Raw genomic sequence first — 17,981 nt, forward strand, 5'->3', positions numbered from 1 at the left:
TATTCTTCTTCAGGTTCTTTTCCCATTTGGATTATTACAGAATACTGAGCAGAGTTCCCTGTGCTCTACAGTAGGTCTTTGTTGGTCCAGCTGTACTTCTGGTTCCTATGACTAGAGACTTCTTCCTTTTGGAAGAAGATGATATCCATGAGCTGGGACTTTGGAGCCCATAGACCTGGGTTTGAACTCCAGTTTTCTTGGTTGGTAACCTCAGGAATTCAGGGGCATTTGAAAAAGGAAAGATACATGATTTGGAAGAGAGGGGCCCTGGGTTGAGCAAAAGGAAGACGAGAAGGAACAACAATGGTCCCCAAGTCCCCAGTCTCTCTGTCCTCCACTCTGTATCTGTATGGGGATGAAGATCATTCTGCAGGCATGCTTGAGGATGAAATGAGTTAATTCTTGTAAAATGTTTAAGATAGTCCCTGGTACAACACTGACTTTCTGTAAATGGTGCCCCATAAATCTGGTGGGGACACATGGCTTACCTACTGCACCCCACTTGCTTATCCTGCTGCGATGGGCCCATGCCAACCTGAAGGAGGAGCTCCTCTTTTTCACTAAATCCCCACTGCCCTCCCCCTAGCCTTTGCAGCCTCACTGGTAGAAGCCTCAGAGCTGGAAACTCTGTGTAGGTCAGGGCCTTCCCCTGCTCCTTCCAGAGTCCATCCTTTCCCCCTCAAGAACAGGTGAGAATTCTGTTAATTCAGTGCACGTCCCCACTGTTCCTGGAATCCTGGCTTCTGGAATCCAAGATGAGCTTTCCCCGCGCAAGCACCTACCGCCTCTGCAGGCCTTTACCCTTCCCTCTGCTTGCCTGAAGGCAGAAAGCACGGCTGTAAGGCCAGGAGCAGTCCTCTCCTGCCTGTTGGGACAGGGTCTGGAAAGCAGGTCGAGACAGGAGACTGGAGCACCCCCTTCTTCAGGGAAGAGAGGGAGCCTGGTTCCAGCAGCACACCTTGGCATCCCGCCCTGCTGGAGGAACTGGTTTCCAGGGCCTGACTCCCAGCCCCACCTGCTGGAGGGGTTCTGGGGGCTGGGCCCCAGAGGATCTGGCCTGTGTTTCTTGGAGTAGTTTACTTTTTCCTCCGCCTTGGGCGAAAGTACCTATTATCTGTGCATCTCCTGGCCTTTTACAAAGCTAATTAAGCCCTGGAGGCAGAGTTTTGGGACCTAGATTTCTTTCCCAACTAAAGAGTTGTTTTTAGGTGCTCTGGGAGCTTAATTGACTTGCTCGAGGGGTGCCCATTGGTTCTGGGGGCTGAAGTGGGGGAGGGTGAAGGACCCTGAACCTCTTTCCTCTTGCAACTACCCTCCCACCTCCTAAATGTCCTAATAATTCAAAGATCCTTACCATCTCTTTGTTCTAGAAGCCTGAAGTCTCCTCCTGAGTTTCTTGAAATTTATAGGTGAGGGAGGGTTCAACGAACAGACTGTGTGGAGTGTAAGTCCTTATTTATCAGTATTGTCCCAGAAGGCAGAGATGTTCTATGTTTTTATTCCTAGCACCCCAGTAGCATATCTGGTATAGTTCTGGAGGAACCCAGTGATTGTATGGGGTGCCTGCCCTTAGACAGGTGCTGTGTTGGACTTTCAGAGCTACCAGGTAATGCCAGTTGACCTGGAGGTATAAGTGGATTGTTGGAACTTGGCAGAGTTGATTGGGATGGAGTATGGTTTCTGACTTCCTCCTTGGAGCCTGTCGGCTTGAAAAGATAGTCGCAATGAAAAAGTTGAGAGTTATGTTTTATTCAGGGGAAAGTTCTAGGACTTAAGCTTGAGAGACAGCATCTCAAGTAATCCTGAGAGAACTGCTTGGAGGAGGTAGGGGGAAGAGGTAGATTATATAGAAGTTTGCAACAGAGGGCAGGTGGTCTGAACATCAAAAGTATTTTTGTGAATTAAAACCAAATATCTCACATTGAAGAATTTAGTGCTTTTCTACATGTGGGAAGATTCAAGAGTCTGGGCTCACTGAGGTCATTCCTTTCCTGTGCATCTCAGCTATCTGGGGCGGGTATCCTGAAGAACACATCCCAAGTTCTTTGGGGCTCCCTGTAGGGAGTGGCTGCAACCTGATGGCTGCACAGGTGTTCTCCTTCCCGAGTGCCCTGGAGGGCTGGAATCACTGATGACTGTGACATCCTTGGTTATCGATATGGCAGGAAATACTCCATTTCTCAAGTCCAAAGCTTTTTCCTTCTGTCCTTCCTAGGAGAAAGGGCCTTCGTCTTCTGCATCTGTTCAGTGGACACCTAACTTGACTTGGCCTGGCTGTTATTGTTTGGTATTAGGTCGGTGTCGTCTTACATTTATGTGCCAGATACATTATTAGGTGGTAGTGATAAGACCAAATTACTTTGTGGGCCCTTGAGGGCCCCGCCTTCTGGCCCAGGGAAGTGGAGGCGGGCAGTGCCTTAGTGTAGACCTGGATCAGAGTGGGGTGTCCCCTGTCTACGCTGGTGGGTGCATGCACGTCCACCTCAACCCACTGATGCATTCCACTTGCCTCGTGCCACATGAAACCTCAAGTCCACGAGATTCTTTAGTCCTTGTCAGTTCTGTTAACCACCTGTTACTGTCAGAACTGTGTGTTAACTCTCTCTTGCCTGGTCAACCTGTCCTGACAGCCAGGGGCAGGGGTAGAGCAGAGACATGTGACCAGACCAGAAGCTTCCTGTGCAGTGATCTTAAAAACCGCCCCTTGGGAAGGCTGCAGCGAGGACCACACCTATGGATCTGTGCCCTCTGTCTTCCCCACCTGCAGCCTTGGGTGTCGGGTAGACCTGCTAAGTTTTGAGTCCCAGGGCTTTGGAAGGGGCACAGTAGAGCAGTTGGCATTCCATTTTTCCAGCCTCTTTCACAGCCAGCTTTCTGTTTTTATGTCTTAAGCCATCAAGCAATGCGGAAAACTTTATGGTTTTACTCTCTTCCTTGCTTACCTAATTCCCTCACTGTATAAATCAAAGGACTCAGATTCCCCCCTTCTCCCAGTCCTCCACTGTGAGGGCCAGTCTTTCTATTTGTACCTTGATGGACTCCAGCTCCCTTTAATTTGTCCTCCCCTGACTGATTAGAACAGCGCACAGTAGACACTCAAGGATGTTTGAATGAATGAAGGCATCTTGTCTGCCCTCCTCGTAGGAGCTCATTGTGTGCAAGCACGTCATCTTGCTGAGTGATACACATCCTTTATTTGATGTGCTAAGCACCTCTCAAGGGTCGACATCAATGCCCCCACTTTTCACAGGAGGAAGAGTCTGGGGCCCAGGCAGGTGAAGACCCTCGGAGGCCCCTAGCCGTCGGGCTACCCTGCAGCATCTGTGGGATACTTAGGTAATGTGGTGAGAGCTTTCAGGATGGGAGCCCTGGGACAGAAGCCAGGGATGGACATCATCCAGTCACTTGACCTCAGGCAAGAGATTGCCCAACTTGAGTCCTCAGTTTCCTCATCTGGAAACAGGGTATGTGTGTTGGGGGGCGGGGGCGCTGGGATGAATAGAAACTGCCAGGTGCTGCCAGAGTTTCCTCTGAAATGTTCATAGGGCCCTGCTGCACCCATGTCTGTGTATCTCAATGAGTCTCTTTCTTCTCTGCTTCAGGATGAAGCAGACTGTCCTTTGCCCACAGCCTCCTCATCCCTCAGGCATGACCAGAAGGGCTCCTTCTGGTCATGCCACATTCCCTCGTACCACCGTGCCTTTGCACGTGCCGTCCCCTCTGCCCAGAATGTGGACGCTCCTTTTGCTTGCTTGAAGGTCAGGTGTCCCTTGACAACTGGGCTCTCAGTTCTTTTCCCAGCACGTCTTCCCTGACCCCCCGCAAGGTAGAATAAACTGCTCGTTCTTCCTGCTTTCCCTCCCTCCCCCCACCTCCTCCCTCCCTTTCCCGAATTCACTGGTTGCATGCCTCCTACATGCCAGGCATCCGACAGGTTGCTTTGGTTCCCGAGACAGCCTCTGGAGCTTACCTCTGTGGATTGAAGATATTTATTTGCTTGTCTCCCCCGCCCAGTCTCTGCCCCAGCTTCCTAGCACCTGGATGATGCTCAGGATCCTGACTGACTGCCCAGCAGCTTGGGTATTACCTTTAAAACCTGTTCCGTGTTGTCTTTGAAGTTGGGCCTCTCCCCTCCTTGGTTTTTGTTTTTGTTTTTTTTTTTTGGCGGTGTCAGCATTTCTCATCTCAGAAATTGTCTTTTCTTCCACATAACTTTTATTTGGTGCTTTCCAACCCCTCCGGAAGTCACCTATATTTGTGTTGAATCTCCTTTCCCCTGGACTGGAAGCCCCTGGAGAGAGCTTGAAGTCCTATTCTCTCCCACCTGCCTGGAATGAGTCAGGTTCCCGTATGGGAGTGGGTGGCAGGAGGCAGGGGTCGTTGCATTTCAGAGATCTGGAACTGACGGAGCCCCTCTTCTATGAAAGCCTGAAAAATAGTGAGGTCTGTCCAGACTGTGAGTTTGAGACCAGTCTCCCCAGCACTAATCTTTGTGGTTGGCTCTTTGCTTGGACGTCCCAGACCACCTGCCTTCTTCAAAGAGAAGGGCCAACAAAAGAACAATAAAAATACCGGAAACACCATGTCTTAGCTGTCCCCGCTTTCTTCAGGACCCTGTTTTACAGCCTAATAAATTGATGCAGAACCTGCTTTGGGCCATTTTTCCTGGAGGTGGTCATTGTCCCTTTGGAAAGCTGGCGCCTGCCTGGAGGATTGATCATTAACAAACTCCGGCATGGTCTGGGTAACCCAGGGAGTTAAAGGCAAGTAACCCAGGGAGTGGGCTTGCACTGGGACGTTAAGGGCCTTTCCAGTAGTTGGACTAAGGGTGGGTTCTGTAGCAGGAAGCTGAGCTCTGAGGCAGTGCCCTCCTTCCAGGAGAATTCCTGTTATGGGGGAGTCCTCAAGGGTTCCCCTTCCCTGGTTTTTGTCTCCCTTCCTTTCCAACAAAAGCGCGTCTGAGTACCTACATGATGGCTGGTGTAGCTTGGCTGGGAGCTACACGGGTTTACAGTCCCATTCCTGGGATTTAATTTTGACGATTAAACAGTTGCCATTCATGGGGACGTGGGCCTTGGTTCTGATTTAGTTCCATGACCTGGACTCAAGTCCTGCTCATTACTTGAAAGCTGTGTGAGATTTAAGTTGGCTTATCTCTGAGCCTGTGTTCCCTTCCAGAGTTTGGCGATGAGGAGGTGGTCTCTGCTTGTGCTTGTTATAAGGATTAGAAAGAGTACATATAGAAGCACTTGATACTTACTTGGTGCTTATAGTGGTTGGTCCCCAGCTCTTTTCCATTGAGCATGATCTGCAGCAGCCAGTGTGGCACTGAAAACCTAGAATACTAAATATTTGGCCACAGAATTGCAGTGTTTGCGAGCCTCAGTTTGCTCATCTATAAAATGGGCATACTCACTCATCAGGTTGCTGAGTGTAGAAAATTAAATCATAGGAGGGAGGTGCTGGGTATGCCCTGGGACAGGATATACTTATTTCCCATCACTTACTCAATAAGCTTTAAGGAGATATTAACTGGTATAGATCAGGTAGTCAATAAGCTTTAAGGAGATATTAACTGGTATAGATCAGGTTAGTGCACGTAGTATAATGATCCAGAAATTTTGACAGTGGGAGAGCAGAGGAGTGGCGAAGATTCCACACTTGGGCTTGGGGATCTGGAGAGGTTTCTGGGAGGTACTGTCACCTGCTTCATCAGGAGGAGACCTGGGGGGTGGGGGAAGGCTGGAGACCTGGTCCTTCCCCAGCATCCTGTTCCTTTAAGCCCGGGCTTCCAGCTTCTCCACCAGGAGGTGAGACTCTGCAGAGAGCTGCTTGGAAAGCTTCATCTTCCCCCTCCCCCAAACTGTGGGGGTGTGAAGATGAACTGGTGTAACTATAGCTTGGTGTTTTGGTGTCTGTGAGAAAAGCAGAATTGGCTCAAGCTGCTTTCTCAGTTAAGGGGATTTAAGAAGGGAAAAAAAAAAATTAATCCAACCCTGGTGATCAATCTGACACCTTCCCTTTGAGCCCCAGATGGCTGATTGGGGTGGAAAGTTGGCCACTGCTGCTGTTGGAGAATGGAATGGTGTCTCTGTCTCTCTACTGAAAATGATGGCTTTCTGTACACGCATGCACACTATTTATAAAGCCTGCCTGCCTGGTTTGGTTTTTTGGAGGATATTTCAATATTCCCAGAAGGTTCCTGTTGGTTAAATGTCATTCTTGGAGGTGTCGTGTTAACAGGGCTGGAAACCAGGTCTGTCTGCCGTGGTTCCGTCTTCCCTTCCTCTTCTCCCCTTGCTGAAGTCCCTGGCCTGGAGGCTTCGAGGTAGACATCTCAAAGCAGGTTGGAGACCCAGGTTTTTGTCTCCGCCTGCCTTGAGTCTGGTGCCCTTTGTCTTTTAAAGACAACTTGAGGGGAAGTTTGGAAAGTGAAAGGAAAACATTCAGTCTACCATTATCTTATCACAACTTCTAGACTTGGACAAAATGCTGTCCGGGTCTGAGCATGTGTTTGTGGTCTGCCGCTTTTTCTTTTGATAAGCGTGTTTCCACTTACTCCTAATTATCCTCTAATGGCTGGTTTTATTTAACTATTCCTCTATTACTGGATATTCCTTCCTGTCCTCCCCCTCCGCACCCCGCCATCGTATATAACACTGCAGCGAACATCTTTGCATTTCATTTTGGATGGTTTCCTTGGAATAAATTCCCAGAAGTGAAATTACTAGGTCAGAAAGTATGAACCTCTCCTTTCTTTTTTTTTTTTTTTTTTTTAACCTCTCCTTTCAAGATCCTTGTGTCCCGTTGCCAAATTATTTTCCAAAGGATCATCTTGATGTGTACTGATGCTCGAATAGACAAATGGCTATTGTAACTGCATTTTTACTTGCACTGGAGATTATAAAACAAGTATTTAAAGGAAGGTCTTTCTTTGCCCTAGATGAAAAATTTTATAACTCAGACTTTCCTACTTTTTGTACTAACTACCAAGTCCAACTGCGATGTGCTCGCTCGCCAAGGGGAGCGTGGTGAGTCCTTTCTGTCCCCTGACTGCCAGAGACTCTCAGCCGCCCAGGAGAGAGGAGCTGGAGGGAACAAAGGTAGAGCGGGCGCACCCTTGTGTTGCTGCCTGAGTTGCCCGTGCTCTCGGAGATGGAGGAAGACCAGGAGAGCTGCAACCCCGAGAGTGGGCACAGCCGGTGCTTCCTCTGTACAAGAAGGCTCTGGGAGTGCCCTGGTTCATCTTTCTGTTCAACAGTGTGTATGGGGCCTCCTGGGCACCAGGCTCAGTGGGGATAGGGAGATGGATGGGAGCCAGCAGTCTCTCCAGGCAGACAGAATCACACAGGGAGTTTCTATATGATGTGACAGATGGCTGGAGACGGTGCCATGGATGATCAGGGCTGGAGTGACAAGCTCTCCCGTTCTTTTGTTCTTTGGATTTTCGACTCCCTTCTCCCTTCCCTGTGCGATGGGGGCTTCCCTTACCAAGCAGGAAGGTTGGTCAAATCAACAAGTATCCCTGCCTTACCCAGTGTTTGTTCTCAGCCAGCTTGTGACTGCATGGAATTTCCATGCTGGGAAGGGATGTTGGAAGCCAGCACCCCAGTCCCTACTGGGATACAGCCAGTGACGGGGAGCTCAATACCTAATGAGGCGCTACTACTCCAGAGTAGCCTCTACTACTCCAGAGACTTTCTCTCTACAGGCTTTGGAGGTCCTTTTTACGAAGGATCTAAAGAAAAATGTAAGGTTATAGAATATTTGTCCAGGGAAGCAGGATTAGAGGTTTCAGGCCCCAAGTCCCATCGATTTAACAATCTGCTTAACAAATCTTTTAGTTTTTTGAGGACCTCAGCTCTTGGTCACACTGTGACATATATAGAAGGGTTCTTATACCCGTGGGTCTGTAAAGTGGAAAGTCCTTTTTATTCACTGCTTCTCCACGGAGTTTGTGCTACATGGTATGTCCTCAGAAAAGCTTTTTTGGGTGTGTCACACACATTGGGTTGGTGTGGTTTGTCATGGTGTGGTCACCTACCCCCACCCTCACCAGAGAACCAAGTGATCCTGTCGCCCCTTGGAGACTGGGTCTAGGGTTACATGTTGGGCTGGGTGCTCTTTCCCTTCTCTTTGAGAACTCCTGGGAAGAGCCCTCAAATAGGAGGGGAAATTTGGGTGCTGGCCCTAACTCTGCTCCTTATTAACTGGTTGGCAAGGCCCCTCCCAGCCCCTATATTACATCTTGGCCCCTCTGGTACCTTCCAGGCCTGGAAAGTGAAAATCCCAGAGTTCATGCTTGCTGCCCTGAGGTTCAGGGAAACTTAGTTATCTTGACCCTAAGGAGCATCCGCTTAAGACCTCTGCACAGAGGCAATGGGCAGCCTGCAGCCGTGGGGGAATGGGGCAATCTGGGCCTTCGCACTTCGGCACAGGACCCCAGGGGACTTGACTTTGGCCGTCAGAAACCAGCGCACAGCAGGCTTTGGTGTGGTCATCTCCCCCACCCCCATCCTCTTCCTGGCTGGGGAGCAGGGAAGCCCTGAGTCAGGAGAGAACTGTGCAACCTGCAGACCATGCAGGCAGGAGGGAGGGTCACAGGACCCTGCTCCCAGCTGCCTTCCATTGTCTGATCGGCAGTGACCGCAGCCCCCACCCCCAGGTCTTCTTTTTGAGAATAAACATATCAACAGGATTGATTACCCGATCGGTCCCTGGGCAGCTGGCTCTGGCCTGCATCTGGAGCCGATTTCTCTGCTGTCACACACCCATTGTCTTGGATTGTTCACTTCCACAAATCAGAGGTTGGCTTCACCGCCCTAACCCTACCACGACCCCCAGATGCTTGTTTGTCGGTCGAATGAACACTTCCTGCTCAATGAAGGGAGAAAAAAAAAAAAGAGCCTGAAGCACACGTGGGCAGCCCTCAGTCCCTACTCTGCTCTGTTGTAGACAGGATGTTCCCATCCCAGCCCCTCCCTGGCCTCCGCCCGCCCTGGGCCTGCCTTTCCAAAGTGGATTCAGAGTGGAGGAGATGTTTCCAGGAAGCTGGACTGTCACCCCCTCTCCTCCCAACGGAAGGGACACCCAGGCGCTTCAGCTGTACACTGTCCCCAAGTGGGACCAGCAGGTTGTGAGCCCTGGCACCCCGGGCATGGGGGTTGGTCTGGTCTGAACGCTGGGCTCAGGATCTGTGATGTCCTGATGGGACAGCCTTAGGGGCACAGGGACGGTCGACTCTTGCTTTGCTTGGGGTGGGGGCTGTGAAGAAGTGTATGGAAAGGGTTCTCAGGTTCTGTATGAAATCCTGCCTGTCCTTCCAGGCACACTGTAAGCTTCACCCTCCTTGGAAAAAGAAGCCCCCCTCTGACCACTTGCCCCAGACACTCTCCCTTTCCTTTGAAATACTGCAAAGTTCAGAGCTGGCGGTGTGTGCTGAAGCCCTTTTTCCTGTGGGCTGCCGCTTTGTTGCACAAGAATGAGGAAGGCCGATTGGCCAGTGAGAGCTGGAGAGAAGCAGTTGGGTTTAGGCTAAGACAGATGTGTCCCAGAGCCTCCACCAGCTGCAGGGAGAGGCCTGGCTGCTGTAGGTGTGAGGCTGCAGAGCCTGGGCTGTGGGAGAATGACACCAGGACTCTGTGCTGTCTTATTGCTTTTTCCTAGTGACAGTAACTTGGCCCGTTCTCTAGCTGCAGACCTGTGTATGCACCAGACATGGGAGTAGGGATGGAGGTGGCCGGTGGAAGGGTTCAAGGTAGTTGGGCTGCTTTGCATAGCCCACTGATTTGTAGCTCCCTCCCTGAGCAGTTGTGGTGATGGTGGACATGACATGGCGGTCATGTCTTATCCTTGTGGCTATGTGTCTGGCTTGTGTGTTCTGATGAGAGTTCTTCAGAATAGCCTCAATCTGGGGCTCGTGTTGGTACAGTCCTTTTAGTTTTCCAAGCCCTTGGCCTCTCCTGTCCTTCATGAGCCCCACAACAGCCCCACAGATTAGGCAGGGTGCTTATCTTCCTTCATTTGGCCCCTACGCCCCCCAGGGCCTGGGAATCCAGTAGGGGTTGGACCCAGCTTTGCCCTCCAGGTTCTCCACACCACCTTGCTGCTTTCTGGCTTTTGTTCATAAGCAGAGCGCGTTCCCAGCTCAGCCCTTCCCACCCCTTCGTGTGACTATTTCCAGCCTAAGAGGACCTTGGTTCTCACTCAGAGCTGTTGGTGGGTTTCTGCCTTGAGGCCGGGCTGCCCAGGGCCGGGCCGTCCCTCTGCTGCCCCCTTCTGGGGCGACCCGTTCTCTCCCCGTGCCTGTCCCCTCCTTGCTTTCCCGGCAGAGTCTCGGCCTTGGTGTTGTCACTGGTCACTAGTGGTCGTCGGGGGAAGTAGACCCTAGCACATGTGACTTGGGACACCTGTGAAGCCGCTCGAGGCCCTGGAGAGCTGAGGGTGGGGACCTGGCTCCTTCTAGCTGCCATCAGCCCTCAGTGCAGAGACCCAGTCTCACAGGCAGACAGGCTCACCTTGCCCTGCCTGTCACACGTTATAGGCATTTCAGTTGTCTGGCGGAGCAGCCGGTGAAAACACTGTAAGGGGGGGAATGCTCCTCTTCCCAGGAGTGGAACGGGCAGGACCTGATACCCGGCCTTTCTCCCGACTCCCATCAGGGATGCTGCCCGCCCCAGCCCCGCTTTTCCACTTAGCTCTTGTTCTCCCCAAGGTCTGGACTAGTACTTTGTAGATGGCATCAGGGAACCACTTACCCCAATTAAAACAGCCAGAGCGGGGTGGGAGGAAATGGGCCGGGGTGTACTGGGACTGTGTTAGCTAATGCAAGGAGTGCTTTTTAAAAGGCAGGTAGAAAACTTTTTTTCTCTTTGTAGATTAATTAAAGCCCCTTCTTCAAATGAGCCTCTGGAAGGTGTGTCAATGGGCCCTGTTTTCCTGTGGATACCCAACTCTGTGCAAACTACCCCCCTCCACCAGAAAAAAACCTCCATACTCTCAATGCCTTTCGAAATTTCTGTGAAAGGTGACCAAGTGTTTTTTAAAAGAGCTCCCCCTCTGCGATAAATGCCAGGTAGTGACTGAGCCTGCAGCCCCCCAGGGAGCGTGAAGAAAGCCGGGCTAAGCATTGAAGAATGGGCGGAGAGAGGGTAGGAGGCTGGCCGTACCTCCCCGAAGTCCCCGCGGCCTGCTGGCAGCAGCAGGCACAGAGCTGGGCATCTCGTCAGAGCCGGGCAGATGGCGTTCACCTGCTCGGGACGTGCTCCTTAGTGCTGGGGCCCTTGGAGTTGCGGGGATAATAACAGACAGCTGCCAGCTCCGGGCCGAGGTCTGTGGGCATTCAAAGGCTTGGAAGTGTGCGGGGAGAAGAAGCTGCCCTTGCTAGCTCGCTCAGGGCCTCCCCTCCCTCCTTGCCTCGCCTTTTGTTTTGAGATTTGTGCCCCCCTCCCTCCCGCACCAACATCCGAGCAACAAGAGCATTTTAATAGAGGACAGTTCTGTTTTGGAAACGACAAGAAAGCGCCTCGTCGAGTGTGACCTGGCCTCTCCTTTGTCCAGCCTACCCTGCTTTGTGTGCGTCTGCAATGGGTTTTGTTCCAGGGGGCAAAGGAGTTGGACATGGATTTGGTGTGTTCCTGGGGTTTTCTTTCTTTTTCCTTTTCTTGGCAGCGGCTAAAGCTTTGGGTTATTTCTGAGCACAGGGCATTTGGGGATCTGGGGATTTTCGGGACCACTCCAGGGTCTTTGAGTGACCGTGTGGTGTCAGAAACAGTGAGCAGCAGAGAAGGCAACTTTCCATCTGCCTGGCGTTTTCTCAGCCCATTGTGTACATGTGGAAGGGACAGATAATTTCTCAGAGTGCGATGGGCCTCGCATACTAGTAGGAACGTTTCCCAAGGTATCAATGAAACTCAAGGCTGACTGTTTTGAGAACCAGCTTCATTTCCTTTCTCTGTCTGTAGCAAAAGGGCGCTGGTGCTTCCTTGGTGATCTGGTTACCACATCGTGGCTAAAGTCTGTGCAGGCCAGTGTTGAGTCCCCCTGGCCTGTCTCAGCAGCAGCATCTGCTCTCATTAGGCTACTTGCAAAAAAATGTATCTTGTTTGGAGGCAGCTCAGTTTGATGGGGTCTGGTAGAAATTTTATAACCTCCCTCCATACAGAACTCATGCCTCACTCACTCAGGCCAAGCTTGGGAGGCAGGTTTGCCCAGCAAAGTAGAGTGTCAGTAAGATGAGGAAGTCTATTTGATGGTCTACGCTGCTGGAAGTTGGCATGCTTCATGGGCTTACATGCTCTGTGTGTGCCTCGTACAGCCCATCAGAGGGTGGTATAACTTTGTTACAGAGGTAATCAGACCAGCTTTTTATCTCTTATCCCTAATCATTCCAAACCAGTGGGATTTTTCTATACAGCCACCGGCAGAGATTGCCTTTTCCTTAGGGGGAACGGCCATTTTTCGGCTGGGCCACACAGCTTGTGGGATCTTAGTTCCTCCACCAGGGATTGAAACCTGGGCCCCATGAATGAAAGCATGGAGTCCAAACCACTGGACTGCCAGGAAATTCGCTTTCTTTGGTATTCTTAATTTTCAGAGCAGACCTAATGGTGAATCCTTGCCCTTCTGATCAGTGACCTGTCCTGCTCTTCTGTTGTTTTAACTACTGATGAGCAGCTCTGGGGAGGGAGATGTGCTTTAAAATATTGCTTAGCTCATTCTATGAACACTAGAGATTCAGAGATAAAGGAAGGCAGGGTCTCTGTCCTCGAGGAGCCCACCAAGGAGACAAACAGCCCTGAGCACAGTACAGTGGGGTGGGTCCCAGGCAGCGTCCCAGCCAGGCTGCATCAGGCATGGAGGACGGGAAAGACTGGTTGGTTCTGCAGGGCCGAGGAGATGCAGGGTGAGTATAAAAATTGGTCGAAGAGGTGATGACTTAGGAGTGGAGAGTGGGTATTTGCTGCACAGCCAGGAGGGTGGGGAAGCGATTATCCTCAAAGGAGGCCATGTGCCCTCAGGTTCTAGGGCCAAAAAAGCAGAAGAAGGATGTGATGGGGGCGTAGGGTACCCCGAGTTAGCGGGGCCAGTATGGCCTCTTGAAGCCTGAATTTCTCTCGTCCTGGGGGCTGTGGGGACAGGGAGCGGCTGGAATCCTATCTGAGTCTTTCACCATTAGAGTCCTCAGGTTGAGTGTCAAGGTCAGTAATGGTGGTGGGCCGCAGTGGAAGAGCCTGTGGGTGTCAGGTAGATACCAGCTCTGCCAGCTACCGCTGTGTGACCCTCGGTAAGCTAAGCCTCAGTTTCCTGCACTGTGAAATGGATCTTGTAAAGTATTTACGTCTTGGGCTTGGCGTGAGAAGTGATCATAGTAAGTGCTCGGCATGTGGAAGCACCCAATAACAGTGCACTACGGTTATCATCTATGTAACGATACTCCCAGCAACAGTTCTTAAGCAATGTCAGGAGGCTGGCCTCACTCTGCCCTGCCCCTGTCTTTCCCATTCATCTCAAGGATCACCCAGGTTAGGGGTGAAGCTGGTCAGTGAGGCCTCACTGTGGCCATGGCACTTTCCCTCTGTTACACAGCCTGGTTTCAAATAACGCGATGTTTGCCGATAATGAGCTTGGTGTCTTGGCCTGAAACTCTATGCCTGTTTGGACCTGTAGCTTTCCCCGGGTCCTCCAGTGGATTCGTCTGTGACACACGGCCGGCACCAGGCTAGAGCTTATCACACACCGAGGTGTGCTTTATCATGTTCCTCCCATTCTCTCCCTGAGCTCTGCCTCCCTGGGGAGGCTCCTGGGGTTCCGTGCAGGCAAGACTTGGTCCAGCCCTGGGAGGGCTTCCCATCCAGAAGAAGGAATAAGAAAGGAACCCAGGAGCTGCCAGCCTGTATAGTAGGGGGCGTCTGGGAAGGGCTCCTGAGGAACATGGCATTTTCATGGGACCCTGAGGTTAGGGAGTTTGCACACATGAGAAGGATGCAAGGGTGTCTTGGTGGAAGATGAGATATAAATAGATGACAGAGAGGAAACAGCTAGCAGGCAAGAGTGACTGGCCTTGGGACGAAACCGGGAGAGAAGGGTCTTCCTGGGCAGTTCATAGGTTAAGATTTCAGTGCAGGAGGCGCAGGTTCGATCCCTGGTTAGGGAACTAAGATCTCACATGCCACATGGTGCAGGCCAAAAAGGATAAAGCTGGGAGAGAAAAGTCTGCTAGATGGAAAACCAGATAGTAATGACCCTCTTTGAGCCTTGAAACCAAGAGAGAATTTCCTTCTGCCTATGACCCATCCTTCATAAAAACATCCAAACTTGAGGCGTCTTGCTGCTTCTCTGTGACTCCCAGTTGCCCAGCCTGCAAAGGAAGCCAGTGGCTTCCAGCTTGAAGCTTTTTTTATGTGTCTAGGAACATTCCATGGGCCCGTGACTGCTCACCAAAGTAACTTTCTGCTCTCCTAACTGGATCTAATTTGCCGTTCCTCGGCCGTGACATCTGATAATAGGAAATTTACTATTTATTGAATGCTTATCGTGTGCTGCCTGCCATGTTAGGCAGGTGCTGTGACCCCATGGACTAGGGAAGGGAGGCACTGGGGGACCGGTGACATTGCCAGGGGAAGGGCTCGGGTCTGCGCCGGGTAGTTCACATCTCCTGAATCTCTTGATTCCTTATAAGGACCCTGGGGAGTAAGGTAGCAGTTTCCTTCTTACCCAGTTGACAGCCTGATGCTTTCAGCGTGCGGATGTAATCAGAACTGGGATTTGTTACCTCCCGCTAGACGTGGTTGGCCCAGACTTTCTCCTGTCTCTTGTGGTGCATGTACTGGCCCGCGAGTGCTCCTCTGAGAGTGGCACCAGGTCCCGGGCATCCTCGCCCCTCCATGGGGGTGGCGGTATGGGTTTTCTGTATCACCTTCTCTGCAGTTACAGCAGATCAAGGCTCACCTCAGCAGAGGACAGCTCAGCCTTCAGTCCAGGGCCAGGGCTTGTTCTGATGCGTGAGGACCAGTCTGTTCTCTGAGAGTGTCCCCAAAGCTCAGCTTTCAACGTTGTACCAACAGCGTTCTCTATTAGTAGAACATCCTGGGGCCTGGCTCCGGCGACCCCTCTGGGACTCTGCTCTTCTTTCTCTGCCTCTGGCTGCCTGCTATTCACATGACCTCTGCACACACTGATCTTCCGCGTGGAATGACCTGGCTTTCTGGAGCACCCTCCCCCCACCCCCCACACCTGCTGAACCCTTTTCCCACCCTGCTTCCTAAGCCCTCATTCAGCCCTTTTCCTTGGAAAGGCCTCTTCAGCTGTTCTATGTGAGAGTAGCTAGCCCTGGGCCCCCGTGTCTGGTGCCCATTTGGAATGTGTGTTTCCTGCTCCTCAGAGGAAACCTACTCTAGAACTCTCTAATTCCTCAAACTCAGGAAATTGAGGCACTGCTGCTGGTTTCTGGAAGGCAGGTGGGTGGGGTTGACTGGTTCAAGGTCCCTGAAGTCGCATGGAGTCATTGTTCCTGGCTCCCAGCTCCACACAGCAGTTTTACTGCCTGTTCTTCTTACCAGAAGCTGCAGGTCAGAGCCCTGCCCACTTTCCATGCCTTCTGTCACCTGGCTCCTGCACACCTGACCTCGCCCTCGCCTGGTTATATTCAGATCTCAGCCCTGCCTGGGCATCCTGTACAGGCTCAGGGCTGTCCTCTCTCTCCCTTGGCTGCCCTTTCCGGGCTTCCCCTTGCCTGAGATGCCATCTTCTTTCTCCTTTGCTCCTGTCTACATCGTCATTCATGGAGCAAATGTCTTAGAGGCAGTGCTGTCCGATAGGAATACAATGGGAGCCAGACATGTCATCTTAAATGTTCTGGTAGGCACATGAAAAAGGTATAAAGAAACAAGTAAAATTAATTTTAAGAATGTACTTTACTTAGTCATATGAACATATGTCCGAAATACTGTCATTTTAAGACGTAATCAGCATAAAAATCATTACAGTTATTTAACGTTCTTACTTCTCATACCAAGTCTGTGAGATCTAGTCCGTATTTTACGCATCTCAGTTTGAATTGCCTGTGCTTCAAGTACTTAGCACCCTTTGCAGCTGGGGCTTCCATGTTAGACCTGTGGGTGTGGGGAGTTAAGAGCATGAGGTCTGTAGAGGGGTGGACTTGTCTTATGTTGTCTCTTGACTGTGCCATTTTATTAGCATGGGCCTTGGGGAGGGTGATGTCCCCTGTCTGAGCTGGTTATCTGCAAAAGTGTGCATCCTCACCTCATGGGGGTTGTCGGAAGAACTGAATGAAGGGCTCATGTAGGGACTCAGCACAGCATCCAGCACATAGCGTCCGTCATTGTTTATATTGAAACAGTGACTCCTTGAGTGAGTACCAGGGGCCGGCTTAGTGCCAGGACCTACCCCCCGGCCCCTGGGCTGACCTTCAAGGTAGTCCACCTCGTAGGCCCTGCCTACACAAGGGCCATGAGGGGCAGGGAGATGGGCCCGCTCTGGACAGGGGCTCTGGCAGGAGCATAGAGGAGGGGGTGGTAATCAGGAGAGGCTTCCTGGTGGAATCCCCCCCACCCCACCCACTACCTCAAGCTCACCTTGGGTCCCTCGGCCTCCAGAGCCCTCTGTGACAACACTGGCGCCCCTGTGACTCCCGTTTGCTAACTCTTTGTCCTGTGTAATTAGTGCGGCGTGCCTCCCTCTTGTCTCTAATTGTGTTGTACAGCATGTACTTTATTATATCAGGGTATAATACCGTGAGGCTGGCAGTTATCTTGTTCACTAATTGTTTCGTGTGTCTGTCTCGTCTGCCCCGCCAGATTACCCCCTCCTTCTGAGCAGCCAGTGCTGTCTCCGTAGCTTTCTGTTCCCCCAGCCAGGGAGGGCTGGGCATCAGGGCCCAGGTTCGAGTCCTGCATTCCCTACACTGATTTGGTCTGGCTGCAGACAAGTCACTCTCCTTCCTCTTGTGAGCAAGCAGGGTGACACAGGGACATTTAAGCCCCATTCTGCCCTAACATCCTCTGAAGTAGTGGATTTCTCTCCGTAGGTTGAGCTTCAGTGTGCCCAAGGTGGTGCACGGTCCTTCTTGGCCTACCAAGTAAACACGGAGCATCCATGAAGCGCCAGCTGTTGGGAAGATCCTGGTGAATGAGAAGATTTCTACTCTCAGGGTGCTTACAGTTTAGAGAAGGGAATGGATTTAAAGGAGTAAAACTGTCAATATTGTATTTAATCCGACTTGTGATCTGCATTCATTTAGTGGATCTGAGTATGTCGTGTGCAGCCTTGCCTTGTACTGAGCAGTAGAGGGGTGCCCTCACGCTTAGCAGGTGGAGGGGAACACAGACACACAGACACCCTCACAGGAAGATGTCAGCATGCACGTGGGGAGGGTTGGGGGCCCTCCAGGGGGGTGTTTTACACCTCCTGCCCAGAGTCCTCTCAGAATCCAGAGAGCAAAGTACAGAGTTGGAACCCCCTTCCCTCCTGCGCTGCGTGGTAAGGCTGGGGTGTTTGTGCTGCTGCCTGGCACATGATTTGGGGGAGGACACTAAACACAAGCCAGATGAAGGCGCTGCCCGCGGGTGCCTGGGAGCAGGGGGCGGCCCTGGGAGCGTGCGGCTGGGGCACCCTTTATAATCACAACACTGCGGCAAGGGCTCCGGTCCCGGGTGGCGACGGGCGGGGGAGGCCGGCTTCCCATCTGCTCGGCCTCCTTTGGCTCTGAATGGATTAGTTCTGTTTGGGTTGGAGCTTACCGTTGTGTGTGTTTTTCATCCCCCTCCCGTTTGTTCTCTCTCCCTGGCCTGAGCGCCCGCTCAGAGCGGCGAGGGTCCCGGTGCGGGCAGGGAGGATTGTGAAGTGGCCATTATTCAAGCAAGAAAGGGAATAATTGGAGTTTGCGTTCTTCTGGGCTTCTATGGAAACTCGGCTGGGGCTGGGGGGTGGGGGGGTGAGGCCTCGGGAGAGCGAGAAGGTGG

General features: G+C 51.7%; 1 protein-coding gene across 3 annotated transcripts in view; it reads left to right on the forward strand.

Annotated features, from left to right (window-relative positions):
* Window positions 1–17,981, forward strand: part of SSBP3 (single stranded DNA binding protein 3) — a 166,341-nt gene that overhangs the window by 78,372 nt on the left and 69,988 nt on the right.

Source organism: Bos taurus, chromosome 3 (assembly GCF_002263795.3).
Source record: "Bos taurus isolate L1 Dominette 01449 registration number 42190680 breed Hereford chromosome 3, ARS-UCD2.0, whole genome shotgun sequence".
Taxonomy (NCBI): domain Eukaryota; kingdom Metazoa; phylum Chordata; class Mammalia; order Artiodactyla; family Bovidae; genus Bos; species Bos taurus.